The 20,139-nt window shown below is 37.7% G+C and overlaps 1 pseudogene; it reads right to left on the bottom strand.

Moving 5' to 3' along the window:
• Positions 1-18,491: 18,491 nt before the first annotated feature.
• On the bottom strand, positions 18,492-19,244 carry LOC112850318 (U6 snRNA-associated Sm-like protein LSm3; annotated as a pseudogene).
• Positions 19,245-20,139: the final 895 nt, after the last annotated feature.

Below are 20,139 nucleotides of genomic sequence, written 5' to 3'. Positions count from 1 at the left end.
TGATCTGAGTGTCAGTTTTTGTGCCAGTACCATACCGTCTTGATGATTACAGCTTTGTAATGCAGCTTGAAGTCCGGGATTGTGATGCCTCCTGCTTTGGTTTTGTCAGGATTGCTTTGGCTATTCGGGTTCTTTCTGGTTCCATACAAGTTGTAGGATTGTTTGTTCTAGCTCTGTGAAGAATGCTGGTATTATTTTGATGGGTATTGCATTGAATATGTAGATTGCTTTGGGTAGTATTGACATTTTAACAATATTTGTTCTTCCCATCCAGGAGCATGGAATATTCTTTTATTTTTTTTTTGTCTTCTTCAATTTCTTTCACAAGCTTTCTATAGTTTTCAGTGTATAGATTTTTCACTTCTTTGGTTAGATTTATTCCTAGGTATTTTATGGTTTTTGGTGCAATTGTAAATGGGATTGATTCCTTGATTTCTCTTTCTGTTGCATCATTGTTGGTGTATAGGAATGCAACCGATCTCTGATTTTATATCCTGCCACTTTGCTGAATTCATGGATTAGTTCTAGCAGTTTTTTGGTGGAATCTTTTGGGTTTTCCATATAGAGTATCATGTCATCTGCCAAGAGTGAAAGTTTGACCTCCTCATGGCCAATTTGGATGCCTTTTATTTCTTTGTGTTGCCTGATTACTGAGGCTAAGACTTCCAATACAATATTGAATAACAGTGGCGATAGTGGACGTCCCAGTCTTGTTCCTGACCTTAGGGAGAAAGCTCTCAGTTTTTCCTCATTGAGGATGATATTAGTGTTGGGTCATTCATATATGGCTTTTATGATCTCAAGGTATGCTCCTTCTATCCCTACTTTCTTGAGGGTTTTTATGAAGAAAGGATGCTGTATTTTGTCAAATGCTTTCTCTGCATCTATTGAGAGAGAGGATCATGTTCTTGTCCTTTCTTGTATTGATGTAATGAATCACATTGATTGTTTTGTGGATATTATATCAGCCCTGCATCCCAGGTATAAATCCCACTTGGTCGTGGTGAATAAAGTTTTTAATGTATTGTTGGATCTGGTTGGCTAATATCTTGTTGAGGGTTTTTGCATCCATGTTCATCAGGGAAATTGGTCTATAGTTCTCCTTTTTAGTGGGCCCTTGTCTGGTTTTGGAATCAAGGTAATGCTGGCTTCATAGAAAGAGTTTGCAAGTGTTCCTTCCATTTCTGTTTTTTTGGAACAGCTTCAAGAGAATAGGTGTTAACTCTTCCTTAAATGTTGGGTAGAATTCCCCTAGAAAGCCATCTGGGTCTGGACTCTTATTTTTTTGGGATATTTTTGGTTATTAATTCAATTTCTTTACTGTTTTATGGGTCTGTTCAAATTTTCTATTTCTTCCTGTTTCAGTTTTGGTAGTGTATATATTTCTAGGAATTTGTCCATTTTTTCCAGATTGTCCATTTCATTGGCATATAATTGCTCATAATATTCTCTTATTATTGTTTTTATTTCTGCTGTGTTGGTTGTGATCTCTCATCTTTCATTCTTGATTTTATTTATTTGGGTCCTTTCCTTTTTCTTTTTGATCAAACTAGCTAGGGGTTTATCAATTTTGTTAATTCTTTCAAAGAACCAGCTTCTGGTTTCATTGATCTGTTCTATTTGTTGTTGTTGTTGTTGTTGTTATTTTTGGTCTCAATAGCACTGATTTCTCCTCTAATCTTTATTATTTCTGGTCTTCTGCTGGTTTTGGGTTTTATTTGCTGTTCTTTTTCCAGCTCTTAAAGGTATAAGGTTAGGTTGGGTATCTGAGAACTTTCTTCCTTCTTTAGGAAGGCCTGGATTGCTATATACTTTCCTCTTATGACCACCTTTGCTGCGTCCCAGAGGTTTTGGGTTGTGGTGTTACCATTTTCATTGGTTTCCATGTACTTTTTAATTTCCTCTTTAACTTCTTGGTTAGCCCATTCGTTCTTTAGTAGGATATTCTTTAGTCTCCAAATATTTGTTACCATTCCAAATTTTTTCTTGTGATTTATTTCGAGTCTCATAGCATTGTGGTCTGAAAATATACATGGCATGATCTTCATCTTTTTGTACTTGTTGAGGTCTGATTTGTGTCTCAGTATGTGATCTATTCTGGAGAACATTCCATGTGCACTGGAGAAGAATGTGTATTCAGCTGCTTTAGGATGAAATGTTCTGAATATATCTGTTAAGTCCATCTGGTCCAGTGTGTCATTCAAAGCCATTGTTTCCTTGTTGAATTTCTGATTATATGATCTGTCCATTGTCGTAAGTGGGGTGTTAAAATCCCCTACTATTATGGTACTATTATCAATGAGTTTCTTTATGTTTGTGATTAATTGATCTATATACTTGCGTGGCTCCACATGTGGACCATAAATGTTTATGATTGTTAGGTCTTCTTGGTGGATAGACCCCTTAATTATGATATAATGCCCTTCTTCACCTCTTGTTACAGACTTTATTTTAAAGTCTAGATTGTCTGATGTAAGTATAGCTACTCCAGCTTTCTTTTGTTGACAATTAGCATGATAGATGGTTCTCCATCCCCTTACTTTCAGTCTGAAAGTGTCTTCAGGTCTAAAGTGGGTTTCTTGTAAACAGCATATAGATAGATCTTGTTTTCTTATCCATTCTGTTACCCTATGTCTTTTAGTTGGAGCATTTAGTCCATTGACATTTCAAGTGAGTACTGAAAGATATGAATTTATTGCCATTATGTTGCTTGTAGAGTTGGAGTTTCTGGTGTTCTCTGGTCCTTTCTAGTCTTTGTTGCATTTGGTCTTTATTTATTATTTCGTCTTTTCTTCCTTCAGAGAGTCCACCTTAAAATTTCTTGCAGGACTGGTTTAGTGGTCACAAAATCCTTTCATTTTTGTTTGTCTGGGAAACTTTTAATCTCTCTTTATGTTTTGAATGACATCCTTGATGGATAAAGAATTCTTGGCTGCATATCTCCAGCTGAAATTCCTGCTGATTCAGCACGCTGAATATATCCTGCCACTCCTTTCTGGCCTGCTAAGTTTCTGTGGATAGGTCTGCTGCAAGCCTGATCTGTCTTCCCTTGTAGGCTAGGGAGTTTTTTCCCTTGCTGCTTTCATGATTCTCTCCTTGCCTGAGTATTTTGTGAATTTGACTATGTTATTCCTTGTTGATGGTCAGTTTTTGTTGAATCTAATGGGAGTGTGCTGTGCTTCCTGGGTTTTGATGTCTGTGTCTTTCCCCAGGTTAGGAAAGTTTTCTGCTATGATTTGCTCACATAAACCTTCTACCCCTTTTTCTTTCTCTTCATCTTCTGGGACCCCTGTGAGTCTGATGTTCCTTTTTAATGAGTCACTTATTTCTCTAATTCTTAAATTATGCTTTTTTGCCTTAGTCTCTCTCTCTTTTTTTTTTTCCTGCTTCATTATTCTCCATAAGTTTGTCCTCTATATCACTGATTTTCTGCTCTGCCTCATCCATGCTTGCTGCCAGGGCATCCATTCGAGATTGCAGCTCAGTTATAGAATTTTTTATTTTATCCTGATTAGCATTTACTTCTTTTATCTCCTTAGATAGGGATTCTAATCTATTTTCTACTCCAGCTAGTATTCTTATTATTGTGATTCTAAATTCTGGTTCAGACATCTTACTTGTATCTGTGTTGGTTAAGTCCCTGAATGTCGTTTCACCCTGATCTTTCTTTTGGGGTGAATTCCTTCTTTTCGTCATTTTGAAGGGAGAAAGGGAATTAATGAGGTGAAAAATTTTAATTAAAAAACAATTAAAATAAAAAAATTAAAATTAAAAAATTAAAAACAACAAACACACACACAAAAATCAAATAAGTGATGCTAGATCCTTAGTGTGTTTTGGTCTGGGTGTTGAAAGGAGCTTGATAGATTAGAGAAAAAAGGGGAAAGAAAGAAAACAAAAGGAAATCATTTGAAAATTTGAAAAAATGAATACACTGAAATAGAATAAAATGAAATGATGGAAGTAAAATAGAATTTGAAAAAATTTACACAAAAGTAAAAAATATAGTAGAAAAAAATTAAAGAAAAATATTTTTAATAAAAATTGAAAATAAAAATAATTTTTTCTTTCTGTATTCAAGAAAAAGAAAACAAATGAAAAAGAAAAAAAAAAACGAAAATTGAACAGATGGACCAGCGAGCAGATTGAAATATGATTGAAATTACTTAGTTTTCCCCTCGAAGTCAAAATACGAAGTGCTTTATAGTCACTAAACCAAGCAGGCGGAGAAATCTGTGTTCCTGAATGAGGTTAGCCCAGTTGGGCGGGGCGTAGTGTAACAGCTACATTCTCCACTAGATGGCGCTGCTTAGCTTACTGAAGTGGATTGTTGTGGCGCTGGTAGGTGTGTATGCGCATGCGCGGGAACGGTGAAAATGGCGTTCCGCTCTCTAGTGTTGGAACTCTGTTCTCTCTGATCAGCAATTGTGCACCGTCCCGGGCTTCCATCCACTCCCCGCTTTTACACTGTCCATGACCAAGCCCCAGGCAGCACCTTCTTCCTGAGTTTTATCTCAGATGCGGCTGTTTTTCCCAACCCCTCGTTTCTGACGGACCGTGGCTTTGATCCGTTCTGCCCCTCTGTGGGAGGGTCTCACTGAGCAATGGCCGGGTGATGGCCGCACCCAGGAAATTTCCCGAGACTGTGCTGCTGGCGATGCCCAGAGACTGCAGCTGAGCGCCAGCCTGCCCCAGAAAAAGTTCACGGGACCATGCAGCAACAGAGTTTCAGGGATTATGGAAAATCACAACACATATCTGCCACCAGGCTTCACCCTTAACAACCGTGTTCCAGCATCAGCAAATGTGGTTGTTCTCCTGGGTCCACTGAGGCCTTTGCATATGGGGCAGCCAAACAGCCTCCCAGATGTCCTCCCAGCATGGACCTGCCTCTCCCGTGTGGCCCGAAGACCCCCGGACCTCACTCTGTTCCTGGGGATTCGCCCTTCCCACCAGAGCACCGCCAGGTATGGAGCTGCGCCGTTTCAGACTCTGCGCTCCTGCTGTTTATAGTCTTAATGGGATTTAAACCCTCTCCTTTCTCCTTTCTCCCTTTTTAGTTCAGTCCCTGTGGCTGTTACCACTTTTCCCTTTTCCAGTTTCTCTCCAGCTGCTTTTGGGAGGAGTGCTTTTCCTATATTCTTCCCCCACCCCCACCCGTCTCCATCCTCTCTCCCCAAGCAAAAACAGCTCCCTGCCCTCAGGGGCTTCTCTCTCCCCGCCCCGTTCACTTCTCTGGCGGCGCCAAGTACCTGCTGAGTTCTCTGGTTCAGGTTGTGCAGATTGTTGTGTTAATCCTCCAGTCAGTTTTCTAGGTGTGCAGGATGGTTTAGTGTTGGTCTGGCTGTATTTCATGGACGCGAGACACCAAAAATACTTCCATGCTGTTCCGCCATCTTGGCTCCTGCTCTTCTCACTGTATTGTTGCATAGTACTTAGAAAGCTCTTTGCATAATACTTGGCATATTATAGGTGCTGAATAAATATTTGTAGAATGAATAAAGGAATGAAAAGATAATAAAAAAAATGAATACCTAATACGTACCAGGTATTCTCCAGCATTATTTCAGACATGTTATTTCATTTATTTCATTTTTTTACTTTTTTTCTTCTTAGAGAGAGAGTGCAAGCAGGGGAGAGAGGAAGAGGTAGAGAGAGAAAGAGAGAGAATCTCAGTCAGGCTCCATGCTCAGCGTGGAGCCTGACATGGGGCTCTATTACACAACCCTGGGATCATGACTGAACTGAAACCCAACTGAGCCACTCAGGTGCCCCTATTTCATTTATTTTAACAACACTCCTACCAAGTATCAATCATTGTCTCCATTATACAAATAAGGAAGTTATCTCCAAAAGGTTAAGTAACAGGCTTCAAAGTGTTTTTAGTAGTGTTGGAACTAAACATAAAAATTAGGTCTTTTGGTTCAAAGCCCTGTGTTCTTGTGCTCATTATTGCTGAGTTAATATTCAGTTTTATTACTGTGCTTCAGCCTTAAATTGTACCCTATTCCAATTTCTCATATATTTTTATTGTCAGACCTTCTTGACCTGACCCCCAAAAATCAAATCTGACCCTTAATTATGTCTTTGGCCTAGTACTCAACCACTTCTTGTTCTTGGTTCCTCCTGGTAATTTACAGTACACACCCATCGTTAAGTGGCTGTGATTCCAATCCTCTTCTACAAGAGTGACATGGGATAAAGTAAGAGGGGTTGGCTTTTGGTGGGCCAAGCTAAGGAATTTGAACTTCATCCCCTCAGCAGCATTAGCTATTTTAGCAAGTGAAGTAAGGGATGCCATAGTGGAGGTTTTTTAGGAGAATGAAGAATAGGGTAGGTTGGAGTAGAGAAAGCAGAAATATTGTCTCAGAGTATCTTGCTTGAATCTGTGTTTGAGATGTTGAAGACCTGGGCTAGGATGGTGGCAGTAGAGACAGAGGCAAAGGGATGAAAATAAGGGACCTAAAAAGAACAATCAACAGAGTTCTGTGACAAAGTAGCATGTTTTGTGCAAGGAGTGTAGGTCCAGGGTGCTGTAACTGGATTTGACTCCCTGCTTAGCCACTGGCTACTCATGTGCCTTAGCTTCTTCATCTGGAATGTAGGAGGCAGGCCTAGATTATCTAGGTCTTTTCCAATTTGAACACTTTGTGATTAAAAGAATAAAAATTAATGCAAAGATTTAAGAACTAAAGGACAGTGACTCCCACTTACAGAAATGAAGAAGGTGGATATATTCCTAGCTGCATTCATGTGTACCTGTGTGCGTGTATGTGCGTCTGTGTGTGCGTGCGTGCAAGAGAATGAGGAGAAGGAAGAACAGGAGATAACCAACATAAATCAGGACTTTTTCACATAGTGGTAGATAATCATTATGAAAATATATCAGCGTGTTTATCATCTTGTTCTGCATTCATCCTTAATCTTAGGGTATCCTCCTGTACTGCAAAGGCTGGCAATCTGAAAACTACAACTTGGATTCTAACTGCAAATTGTACTCTATCAATTAGATGCACATGTCCTAGCTTTGGAAGGCAGAAATGAGGTGAAGGCCATTTTCTTCTCTTGAATAGCAAAGTAATGGAGACATGTATCTAAAGGAAGTTGAGGTGTCCAGATTTAATATTTCCCTCACCACCTGCTCACTTAACTCCCCACAATGTGGTTTAAGCATAGCATTCTGAATAGTCCAACTCTTTCAGATGATTTTGCAAGCGTCTTGCTACCCATGTTAAATCTCTCTCTCTCTCTCTCTCTCTCTTTAAGTATCTAGAAAGATTTGTTTTTCCTGTAGAAAACTCTGGCTAACACAGAGATCAGATACAACAAAAGGTCTGTTTGGTCCATTGATTTCAAAGTGATCCTTTTTGCTTCTAATAGCCTACAATTTTCTTTATATTAAGAGAACAATAGAATCTCCGTGTACGAAAAGTCATTGGAGTCTTCTAACAAACATATGTTCCTGTCCATAAAGAAGAGAAATGAATCTGCTCCATTTTAGGATGGTTGTGTGGTCAAAGGCTAGATCATGCCTGGCTTTTCCCAGGGATGTGGGTTAACTGCAGAGAGATCAGGAGACAACAGGTATACGAAATTATAAGTTCTTCAGGGCACCCCTTAATTCCTTTGTCATTGCTCCTGGCTGAGATGAATATTAGAACCCATCCAAAAGGACAAGATACTCAGAGGAAAAGTGATTACCTTTGTAGATGAGAAATCTTCAAAAATCAATGGTATTGTCATTATGAGTGTTGTCTTACAGGTGCGTACATTTAAATGAATTGTTCACATTAGGTTTCAAAGTGTGGTCCCTACACAAGCAGCTTTAGCATCATCCAGAAATTTTTAGAAATACAGATTCTTGGGTCCTACCCCACACATACTGTGATCAGAAACTCTGGGGTTGGTGCCCAGTAGTCTGTATTTTTAAATCCTCCAGGTGATTCTGATGCCTCCTGGAGTTTGAGAATTACCGGTCATCAGTATATACTCACAAAGTCCTTCACGGTCAGTGATGACTGAGTTTTTCCTATGAGTGTGATCTGTCAGTGGGGCATGGATAGGACCTACAAATGCATGACTGACTGCCATGGATAAGCAAGCTGTTTGTGGGTGCCAGTTTAAGCTCAGGAATTAAATAACTTACCCAAGAGTAATATTATTGCAATAGTAGTTCACGAAGAAGAATTTTAGCTTTTTCTTTGGGAAATATGTTCAAAATATTTATTAAGATGAGAATAATATTTCTCCATATGGGAAAATTTTGGTGCTTTTTTAACAAGCATATAATCCTATGAAAATTGTATATGAATAATATTGTTCAATTAATGAGTCAGTTTGAAAACAATTTCAGAGGCTTGTTCTGTGACTTTATTTTTATGATCATAAAATACTGAGACTCAAGTGTATGTCCATGTGATATCTCTCAGAAACAGAACCATAATATATTATTTATGTTTTTTATTTCGTTTATTTTAATTAATTAAAAATAAAATAATCTCTGCTGCACCCAATGTGGGTCTCAAACTCATGACTCTGAGATACAGAGTCACATGCTCTACCAACTGAGCCAGCAGGTGCCCCTATGTCTTTTAGATGAAAGAAAATTCTAAATAATTTAAGTAGTAAATAATTTTCAGTGGTAAGTAATGAGATGCTGCCTGCATCCATAATACTTTAATATATTGTTATTATTTTTGCCTAATACATGTACAAAAGCAATTTAATATCAGGAAAATATAGTTATGGAGACAGATGCTATCCTGGATCACCTTATCCTTTAAATAAAGAATGCAGGTTAATGCTGATTAATTGTAAGAAATGTTTTCAAAGTGTAGAAGTAGGCATACCAGGCTGAAGTAGGCTGAAGTAGGTTGAATATTGTAAATGGATTCTTGAGACTAGATCCTTTAAAGCCTTCAAAAAAGCACATAGCCATTTTAATATTACCAGATGCTGATTGAATGTATTTCACCATCATCAGAACCGAGAATGAGCTATTTGGGGCGCAACTAATAATACTCAGACCTTGCTCATATTGCTTCATGAGAGTCTACCTTTTATGAGGCGAGTCCTATCTCTATGAATAATTTGTTCCATAACCCAACACATTCTGTTGGTTAAAATTTGGGTATTATTGCATAATCTTGTTGAGAAAAATAGAGTAACATCTTGAACAGCCAAGTAGCTCTTTTTATTCATTTTCAATAATAATGTAAAAATGGGACCACAAATTGATTTATGCATGTGACACTATTTGAAATAAAAATGAAGAAATCGTCTCTTTTACAGGGTTCAATTCTTCAAGGAATTGTAGCAACATTCCTCTTTCTGTGTGTTCAGCTAATGTTTTGTTGAGTTTTAACCATTTCCTTGCTTTTATAAAATTTCTAATGGGATTTTCCTGCTTAAAAAAAGGTTTATGTTAATGTAACATATATTTTACCCTGAAGGAATATATGAAGGACAAGGAAAATCAACACATTAAATTGAATAAATGGAATTGTGTTAATGATTAGAACGGATGTAGCTGAATTTTACCCCAAAGTGCCTATTTTAATCATTCCTATCTTTTTGAGAGTGAATTGTTTAGTTACAGTTTCCCATCTCTCTTGAATCCTTAATCTCTATCTGGCTCCTTTACTTCTGCCAGAAACAGGATCACTTATGCTCTTTTCTAAATTAAAAACCCTCCCTTCACTCTGCACTCCCCTCAAGCTATTTTCCTATTGTTCTCCTCCACTTTACCACCAAATCATGAGCCTTCAAGGGGCCCTACCACAATTCTCTCGCCACCTGCTCACTTAACTGTCCACAATGTGGCTTTAAGCACAGCATTCTGAATAATCTCTACGTCTTATGGGAAGGAAAAGAAAAGAAAGAAAATGTTATTAGAAATGAAGACACAGATGGGGCACCTGGGTGGTTCAGTCGATTGAGCCTCCAGCTCTTGGTTTGGCTCAGGTCATGATCTCATAGTTCTTGTGTTAAGCCCCACATTGAGCTCTGTGCTGAGAGTGCAGGGCTTGCTTGGGATTCTCTCTCTCGCTCTCTCTCTCTCTGCACCTCCCATGCCCCTATGCTCGCTTGCTCTCTCTCTCCCTCTCTTTCAAAATAATAAATAAAAACTGTAAAAAAAGAAAAAAGAAGACACAGAAAGCTTCAACCATTTTGAACCATTTTGATAATGTTCTATTTATTTAAATATTTTTTATAGATGAAATATTTTGTAATATTTCTTAAAGTAGCTTCAACTATTGCTATTGTACTAAAACTGCCATCAGTGACCCTCTAGATACCAAGACCAATGACCTCCCTCCTTCAACTCTCTACAGGATTTGATGCTACCAATCAAACTTTCTTTGTTTAAAAATTGTTTTCTGACTATAACATGTTACTTATCATAAAAATACAGACAATACAGTGAAATACTTAAACTTATTTAAGTATTTAAATTAAATTCTTAAGGAAGAAACTTAAATGCCTCTTATACCCATTATCCAGAAATAACCACCATGAACATTTTTTTTTTACTGCAAGTGTTGTTTGTGTGTCTGCAAATTGTACTTAGTAAAATTTCTATTTATTTATTTATATATTCATTTAAAAATGTGCATTTATTTATTTTTGAGAGAGAGAGCAGAGGAGGGGCAGAGAGACAGAGGGAGAATCCCAAGCAGATTCCACACTGTCAGTGCAGAGCTCTATCACGGGCTTGAACCACGAGCTGTGAGATCATGACCTGAGCCAAAATCAAGAGTGGGACATTTAACCGACTGAGCTACCCATGTGCTCTGTAAAATTTCTATTTTATACTCTGATTTTCCTCATAATATTAAATTAAAGGCATTTCCCCAAGTCATCTCACTATTCTTTAAAAACATGATTTTAAACAATGGCTTAATATCCTGTCATGAAAATACACAATTATTTATTTAACTAACCCCATTCATTAGAACAATCAGTTCTTTGATCCTCCTGGACAATATTCACTGAATATTTGCCTTGTTCCAGGCAGTGTTCAAAGTGTTTTGTGTTTCTTATCTCCTTTTGTCTCCACAACAGCCTTCATTTGACCAGAGGAGAGATCAGAGAATAAAGGAAGGGGTAGTTTCTCTGTGTTAATGCTGTTGAGGTCTCTTGCCCTATTCTTTCTTTCCTTATGTCCTACACTTCCTTGACCTCAACGACTCCCTCTCTGCAGACTATTTCCAAATCTAAACTTGTGTTCCCAACTTCTCTTCGGAACTTCAGGGTCTCACACTTAATAGCTTCCTGATCTTCTACCCCAGTATGTCCACAAAACACCTGAAACTTGAGATGGCTTGAACTATCCTTTTCCCCTACACACCTGCTCTTCTTTCTTTCCACCCGCAGCTCAGTTAGTGGCCATACAACCCTGGCATCATCTTTCCTTTTGTCTTATCAGTTGCCAACGCCTGTCCCACCTTCTCTATATTTTCTAAAACTACAATTTCCCCTTTTCCTCAATGACTTCTCAAATGACTTACTTATTACCTGTCATCTGGACAATTTTAATAGACTTCTGAGGAACTGTCCTGAATTCCATCCCTTCTAGTGTCAATTCATTCTTCCTGCCATTGTTTTATTAATCCGGCTGCATTTTGTTTCTATACTTGCACTGGTGCTTCATTCATAAGATTTCATTCTAAATCCCTGAGAGTGATATTTAAGAAGTGGTATCTTCTAGCAAAACCCCACCATTCTAGCAAAAATGATGTCCACACACTCTTGTGCTGTCGCCTTTTTTCTTCTATGTGAAGTGTTTTTTTATCCATCCTTTCTCTCCCCCGCCCTCCCACTTTATTTGTGCTAAGGATGCCCATCTGTCAACATCCATGTTAATGTCACTCTCCATGAACTCTGCCTTACCCTCCCATCTGGGACAAATGTCTTTCAAAATTGAGACTCAATAATTCTTTACTTTGTCCTCTTTTTGGACCACATCACTAAAACTGTAGAACTGTAATGTGAGATGTTCTTGTGTCCCCTACCACAATATGGACGCCTTGGGGGGCACAAATGTGTGTCATATATCTTTTTGGTCTCTCCAGCACCTAGCACAGTGCCTGGAAAATAAAGAGTGCTCAGTAAATGCTTGTCAAGCATGGCAATGAACAATTCTGCTGACCAGTATAACATAACCAGATCATCAACTCCTGTTCCTTTCTTTACTTTATCTCTATAACTTTGGTCTGCTTTCACTTTCAGCTCCACTTTCACACCTCACATATTACTTGCACCAGCCCGTCTCCGGAAGCCCCACTTAGGATATTCTTCCTTCCTTTAGTAACAAATCACAAACTGTTAGGTTGACATTTACTTGCCCATACCTTTCCTCTTTCAGGAATTCAGTTCTCCAGCACTATTCAGAGTGGTATATTATGCAAATGTGGACATTTTTGGTTACAAGTGACAGAAACCCAACTCAAACTAGCTTGAGCCCAAAGTGGGCCTTTATCTGAATGATGTTGCAATAGCAAAACCAGAGGAAGAGTTTCAAAAACCTGCTTGGTACTGGGAATCTCAGAGTTTGAAACTGGGGATGCCCTTGGGGCACCTGGGTGGTTCAGTTGGTTGAGCATCAGACTTTGGCTCAGGTCATGATCTCACAGTTTGTGAGTTTGAGGCCCGCTTTGGGCTCACTGCTGTCAGTGAAGAGCCTGCTTGGGATCCTCTGTCCCCTTCTCTCTCTGCCCCTCCCATGCTCACGTGCTCTCTCTCAAAAATAAGTAAAGCATTAAAAAAACAAGGAAAAAAAACTGGGGACTCCCTTGCCATAAAGACATTCTTTTCCTCTTGTTCTTTCTCTTCTAATTCGTTAATCCCAGCTTGGCTTGGCTTAGCTTTATTCTCCCCAAATGGAGGTGAGTGCAGACATTAGAGGCTAAGATTAGAGATAAGAAGAAACAGAAAGAAAACCCAGGACAGTGGTAAATCCAGATCACCAATCTATAAGGTCAGTATCTATATTTTTGCCCAGCTATGGTAACCAACTTAGCCTGCTCATTTGTTTAAGCCAACTAAGTTAGTCTTTGTCATTTATAATTAAGAGAGTCCTGACTAATGTAAGCAAATGTTTTTTTTCACAGGACTGGCTAATTATTTAGGAGCAATTCAGTAAAACACAGTGACTTAAAAGTGGGATTGAGTCCTCCACGACGAAATGTGTTTACAGAAACATAGACACATGGGTCCTATTTTAGACCTCCCCCAAATTTGGATGATTCCATATGCACACTTTTAAGGTAGACACACTCTTTCATCTTTAAAAAAAACTTCTTATTAAGAAGATTTCAAATTTCAACCCCATCTCCACTCTCTCTTTTTTTTTTTTAATTTTTTTTTTCAACGTTTATTTATTTTTGCGACAGAGAGAGACAGAGCATGAACGGGGGAGGGGCAGAGAGAGAGGGAGACACAGAATCGGAAACAGGCTCCAGGCTCTGAGCCATCAGCCCAGAGCCCGACGCGGGGCTCGAACTCCCGGACCGCGAGATCGTGACCTGGCTGAAGTCGGACACTTAACCAACTGCGCCACCCAGGCGCCCCTCCACTCTCTTAATCTACCACACTTCCCACGTTCTCAGATTTATATACTCATAATATGCCTTACAGATATTCCTTATCTCTTATCACTCCTTGTTTTGTATAAATTGCTGTTATGTTGAGCTTTCTTTCTCCCTTTTATTAAGGCAGTTATCCATTTTCCAGTTTTATCTGAATTATCATAGGAAAATTTATTTTCCCATAAAAATAATTGGCTTTCTTAACTACAGTTTTATTCAGTAGTGCCTAAATTTATAGTAGTTCTCCATAAGGTTTTTACTATGGGGAATTTAACTTCTTTTTATTTAAAATCTTTTTGGAGCAGTCCAATTTTCTTTACCTTTGGCATTTTAAAATTCATAGTAAATGACCAGTAATCCATCTGTTGCTAGATGCTTTGGAAGCCTCCCATTAGCTGTGATGTGATGCAATGCTATGCTAAATTAAAATTTATATATTCTTTGATTTTCTTTTTAATGGCTATTAGAAAACTTTTATCTTTGAGTAATGGATTATTGAATATCCAACATGACATCTTTTTTATTTTTCTCTGTTCATATTATCTGTATTAATCCACTTCTACATGATCAGATGAAAGGAAATTCTGCATCTGAATTTCTAATGGGCTTTGAAATACATTGTTTTTTTGCATGCTCAAATACATATTCAGCATAAAGAAAGACCTATGATTCAAAAAAAAAAATGTTACCTGTATTCCCATGTTTCAAAATTTTACTGGAATCTATTGGCAATGTCTAAGTAATCTGTGTTATGATGACCTGGTTGACAATATAGAGATAGAATTTATGTTTTTTTTTCTTTAAAACACCAATTCTAAATAATGGCAAATTAAATTGATTTTCTTACTCAAAATCCACATTACCTTCCATGTTTATTTTCTTTTTAAAAACTAATTTCAACTATAATAAATCCACATATAATAGGATCGTCTTAAAGAGAAAATTAAATCAGAAGGTAAAAGGAAATCTGTCCTTCTAGAATCAGAGCATGTATATTCCATAATACATTTCCTTCTAGATCAGTGGTCTGTGAAGCCTTGTTCCCATATTCAGGGTGGTCTCCTGAGTGTCCTATGAACTAATGCCATGTGGTGGTAATATTTATACTTTGACAACATCTGTATTTGGTGTCTGGCATAAATTAGTAATGCATTTCTTGCTCTCATCAAAAGTAACTTCACATTTCTTATTAATCTCAGTGACATTTATCTGACAGTGGAAACTGGGAGAAGTTACTAAGTAAAATAGTTGGTTTCATGGATTTTTAAAAAATATTTTTATTGTGCTAAAATACACACGACATAATGCCATTTTAACCATTTTTACATTAATTAGGTGGCATGAATTACATTCACTCTGTTGTACCACCATTACCACTGTCTGTTCCCCAAATTATTTCATCACCCCAAATAGAAATTCTGTACCCATTAAGGAATAACCTCACAGTGCCTCCTCTTTTCAGCCCCTGGTAACCTCTAATCGACTTTCTGTCTCTATGAACTTGCCTATTTTGAATATTTTGTGTAAGTGGAATCTTACAATATTTTCCTTTTCGTGTCTGGATTATTTTCCTGAGCATAGTGTTTCTTCCCTACTTCCTTAGCGTAATTTTTCTTTGTTTTTCCTCCCTTAGCATAATGTTTTCAAGTTTCATCCATGTTGTAGCATGTAACAGAATTTCATTCATTCTTATGACTGAATGATATTCCATTGTATGGATACTGCATTTTGCTTCTCCGTTAATCTGTCAGTGGACACTTGGATTGTCTCTACCTTTTGGCTATTGAGAATAGTGCTGCAGTGTACATTGGCATACAAGTATCTTCTTGAATCCCTGTTTTCAGTTCTTTGGGGGCATATACTTAGGAATGAAGTTGTTAGTTCATGTGGTAATTCTATGTGTAGCGTTTTGAGGAACCATTGAACTGTTTTCCAAAGTGACTGTATCGTTTTACATTCTCACCAGCAATTTACAAGGGCCTGATTTCTCTACATCCTTGCCAACACTTATTTTCTGTTGTTTGTGTGTTCTTTTATTCATTAATTTATTTATAGCCATCCTATTAAGTTTGAAGTGGTATCTCATTGTGGTCTTGATATACATTTCCCTAATGACTAATGATGATGGACATTTTTTAATGTGCTTGTTGGCCATTTGTATATTGTCTTTGGAGAAATGTTCATTCAAGTCCTTTGCCCATTTTTAAATTGGTTTGTCTTTTTGTTGTTGAGCTGTAGGAGTTCTGTATATATTCTGGATATTAAAACTCTACCCAATATGCTATTTCCAAATATTTTCTCTCATTCTGTAGTTTGTCTTTTCATTCTCTTGATAATGTCCTTTGATGCACAAAAGTTTTTAATTTTAATGAAGTCCTGTTTATCTCTTTTTTGTTATTGTTGCTGCCTGTGCTTTTGGTGTCATATACAAGAAACCACCCCCAAATCTAAACATGAAGATATGACCCTATGTCTTCTTCTAAACATTTTGTACTTTTGGCTCTTAGATTTAGGCCTTTGAACCATTTTGAATTAACTTTTGTGTATGGTATAAGGACTTTGTGGATTTTTTTTAACTAATAAAGAGTAGATTTTAAAATGTTTTTGGTAAAGAGAACCCTTGTACACTGCTGGTGGGAATGTAAATTGGTACAGCCCTTAGAGAAAATAGTATTGTGGTTCCTGAAAAAATTAAAAATAGAACAACCACATGATCCAGCAATCCCTCTTCTGGCTATTTATCTAAAGGAAATGAAGTCAGGATTTCAAAGAGGTATCTGCACTCCCATATCCATCGCAACATTATTAACAGTATCCAAGTCATAGAAACAATGTAAGTGTCCATTGATGGATAAATGGATGAAGAAACACACATACACATACACGCACACACACCCTGGCATATTATTCAGCCACAAAAGAGAAGGAAATATTGCCTTTTGCAACTACATGGATGGACCTTGCGGTCATTATGCTAAGTGAAATAAGACAAATACTACACGTGGAATCTAAAAAAGCTGAATTCATAGAAACAGAGAGCAGAATGGTGGTTGCCAGGGGTTGGGGGGTGGAGGGAAAGAGGAGATATTGGTCACAGGGTACAAAGTTCCAATTAGAAGGTAAATAAGTTCTGGAGATCTAATGTACCAGCATGATGACTGTAGTTAACAATGAATAGTTACAGTTAACTGTATTGTATACTTAAAAGTTGTTAAGAGTAAATCTTAAATGTTCTCATGACACAAACAACAAATGATAACTCTGTGAGGTGATGAGGTGTTAACTAACTTTATTGTGGTAATTATTTCATAATACATCTGAACCTAGAACAACATAGGAGTTGGGGCACTGACCTCCTCTGCAGTTGAAAATCTGTGTATAACTTTTGAGTCCCCCAAAACTACCATACTAATAACCTCCCACTAACCGAAGCCTTACCAATAACATAAGCAGTTGATTAACACATAGTTTATATGTTATATACTGAATTCCTATGATAAAGTAAGCTAGAGAAAAGAAAATGTTATTAAGAAAATCATAAGGAAGAGAAATAAATTTACCAGTACTGTACCATATCATAAAAAAATCCACATATAAAGGTACTCACATAGTTCAAACATGTTCAAATGTGTGTTGTTCAATGGTCAAATGTATATACATGTATCAAATCTTTACATGTACGTGAAACTCATATAATGTTATATACCACTTATATTTCAATAAAGCTGGAAAAAATGTTTTTGAGAATCGTTACTATAACAGATAAATATCCCCAAAGTATATAACTTAAAAAATATATCAAATTGATTTATGGATTCCACCTACAAAACACAACTTTTTTTTTCCATTAAAAAAAATCCAAAAAGGAAATGTAGAATTTAATTTAAAGAAAAAAAAAAAAATCAAGGGCACCTGGGTTGCTCAGGTGCTCAACCAGATGTTGGTTAAGCATCTGACTTTGACTCAGGTCATGATCTCATGGTTTATGAGTTTAAGCCCCATGTCAGGCTCTCTGCTGTCAGCACAGAGCCCGCTTTGGATCCTCTGTCTCCCTGTCTCTCTGCCTCTCTCTTGTCTCAAAAATAAATAAACATTAAAAAAAAAAAAAAAGAAAGAAAACCCATTCATTAAAAAAAAATCAGAAATTGTCCGAGAAAACAACAAAGCAAATCAATTCCTGACAAGAGTTTTGCATCTTAATGATCACATTTATTGAAAGAGTTCAAAGTAAATAAATAAAAATGGTCTTTAGCTTAAGAATTTTTGAGTTATCTGAAAATCAACTCATTACAGGGGTGGAAGAATCCTTGGTCATTTCTTTTTTTTTTTTTTAATTTTTAAATTTTTTTTTTCAACGTTTATTTATTTTTGGGACAGAGAGAGACAGAGCATGAACGGGGGAGGGGCAGAGAGAGAGGGAGACACAGAATCGGAAACAGGCTCCAGGCTCTGAGCCATCAGCCCAGAGCCCCACGCGGGGCTCGAACTCACGGACCGCGAGATCGTGACCTGGCTGAAGTCGGACGCTTAACCGACTGTGCCACCCAGGCGCCCCTTGGTCATTTCTTTTTTTTTTTTTTTTTTCAACGTTTTTTATTTATTTTTGGGACAGAGAGAAACAGAGCATGAACGGGGGAGGGGCAGAGAGAGAGGGAGACACAGCATCGGAAACAGGCTCCAGGCTCTGAGCCATCAGCCCAGAGCCTGACGCGGGGCTCGAACTCACGGACCGCGAGATCGTGACCTGGCTGAAGTCGGACGCTTAACCGACTGCGCCACCCAGGCGCCCCGGTCATTTCTTAATAACAAAATTTACGCAAGTTTCTCTTTTGAATATCTTCTGCATTTAAAGAGGCAAGCATACAAAGTCTCCTACATTCCATAGATAATAAATTCTTTGTTTCACCCAACTCTTAGTGGAGGGGCTACAACCAGTACAACGCCATCTTCCTGGAAAAAGAGCATCAGTATATTCTGTTTTATTGATTCGTATACCTCTTTATATGTTTCCTCATAAATTTCTATAGTAGTCACAGTTTCTTCCACATGTCAGTATATTTAAATGCTGATTGTAAGTATGTAATCTGCCTCGGAGCTCTCTGTTTTTTCTTTAAAAAAATTAAAAAAAAATTTTTTTTTCAACGTTTATTTATTTTTGGGACAGAGAGAGACAGAGCATGAACGAGGGAGGGGCAGAGAGAGAGGGAGACACAGAATCGGAAACAGGCTCCAGGCTCTGAGCCATCAGCCCAGAGCCCGACACGGGGCTCGAACTCACGGACCGCGAGATCGTGACCTGGCTGAAGTCGGACGCTTAACCGACTGCGCCACCCAGGCGCCCCTAAAAAAATTTTTTTAAATGTTTATTTAGTTTTAAGAGACAGAGAGTGCAAGCAGGGAAGGGACAAGAGGGAGACACAGAGTCCAAAGCAGGCTCCAGGCTCTGAGCTGTCAGCAGAAAGTCTGGCAAGGGGCTCAAACTCACTGTGAGATAATGACCCAAGCCAAATTCAGATGCTTAACCGACTGAGCCACCAAGGTGCCCCTGTTGTTTCTCATTTTCACATAAATTCGCTCATCCAGACTGAGCCTGATGAGATCCAGGGGCTCTTCTACAGTGCTGCTGGTTTGTTGCTGGTCCATGTTGTCCGCCATGTTTCCCAAAACACAACTTTTAAAATGGGTTCTTGAATATATATTATATTCACTGACTATCTTCAAAGGCAAATAAGAAAACTCTCCAAACTATTTCTTTAGCAGCTATCATCAGGAGATACTTTTAAGCAAAAACCACTCACCTTATGTTATAGTCATATATTGCATGAACTATAACCAGTGTGAATCTTTAAAGTGAGAATTTCAGCTTATGAATGAAGAATTTAAATATAAGCTATTATTTAGGATGATAAGTGCAAAGGAAAAGGACTGGTCTTATACAGCTATACATGTTGTTTAGCTGAGATTCTTTGAGGAGATTCTTACCATCCCCTAAATATCATGTGTTACCTTGTAAGGAAACCAGACGTTAGATACCTTTTCTTTAAAATACTGACAACCCGTGGTGGAAATAAATTTTAAAAATATATTATCATAGAATTATTGAAACAAATCAAGTCATTTTTAGAGAGTTGCTCCAAGAAACCTTATGTCTATCTTTTAGAAAACCATTGATATATGTAGAAATTATCAATGTTCATATGGGGTGGCAAAACTAGATCTTATACCCCAAATGTTTAGCCACTCTAACTTATTTAACATTCTTCTCAGTAAAAGCACTGTCATCTTCATCCTGTTTTTGCATATGTGCCTCACATTGTCTCAGTAGCAAAGTTGAGGCAGGATCGGAGTACATCCAAGAAAGGTTACAAAAGCAGTTCTTGATTTTGGCTGCACATTAGAATCACCTGCAGTGTTAAACACATATACATATGCGTGTGTGTGTGTGTATATATATATATATATATGCACACACATATATATAATCATATTTGTGAATATATTCATTAAATATATATCTTATATATGCTGATCATATATATATATAGGTTAT

The sequence above is a fragment of the Puma concolor genome, chromosome C2, assembly GCF_028749965.1.
Source record: "Puma concolor isolate L17-30 chromosome C2, mPumCon1.1.hap2, whole genome shotgun sequence".
Classification (NCBI taxonomy): domain Eukaryota; kingdom Metazoa; phylum Chordata; class Mammalia; order Carnivora; family Felidae; genus Puma; species Puma concolor.
Note: the sequence above shows the minus strand (reverse complement) of the source record. Positions and strands in the feature narration are given on the sequence as shown.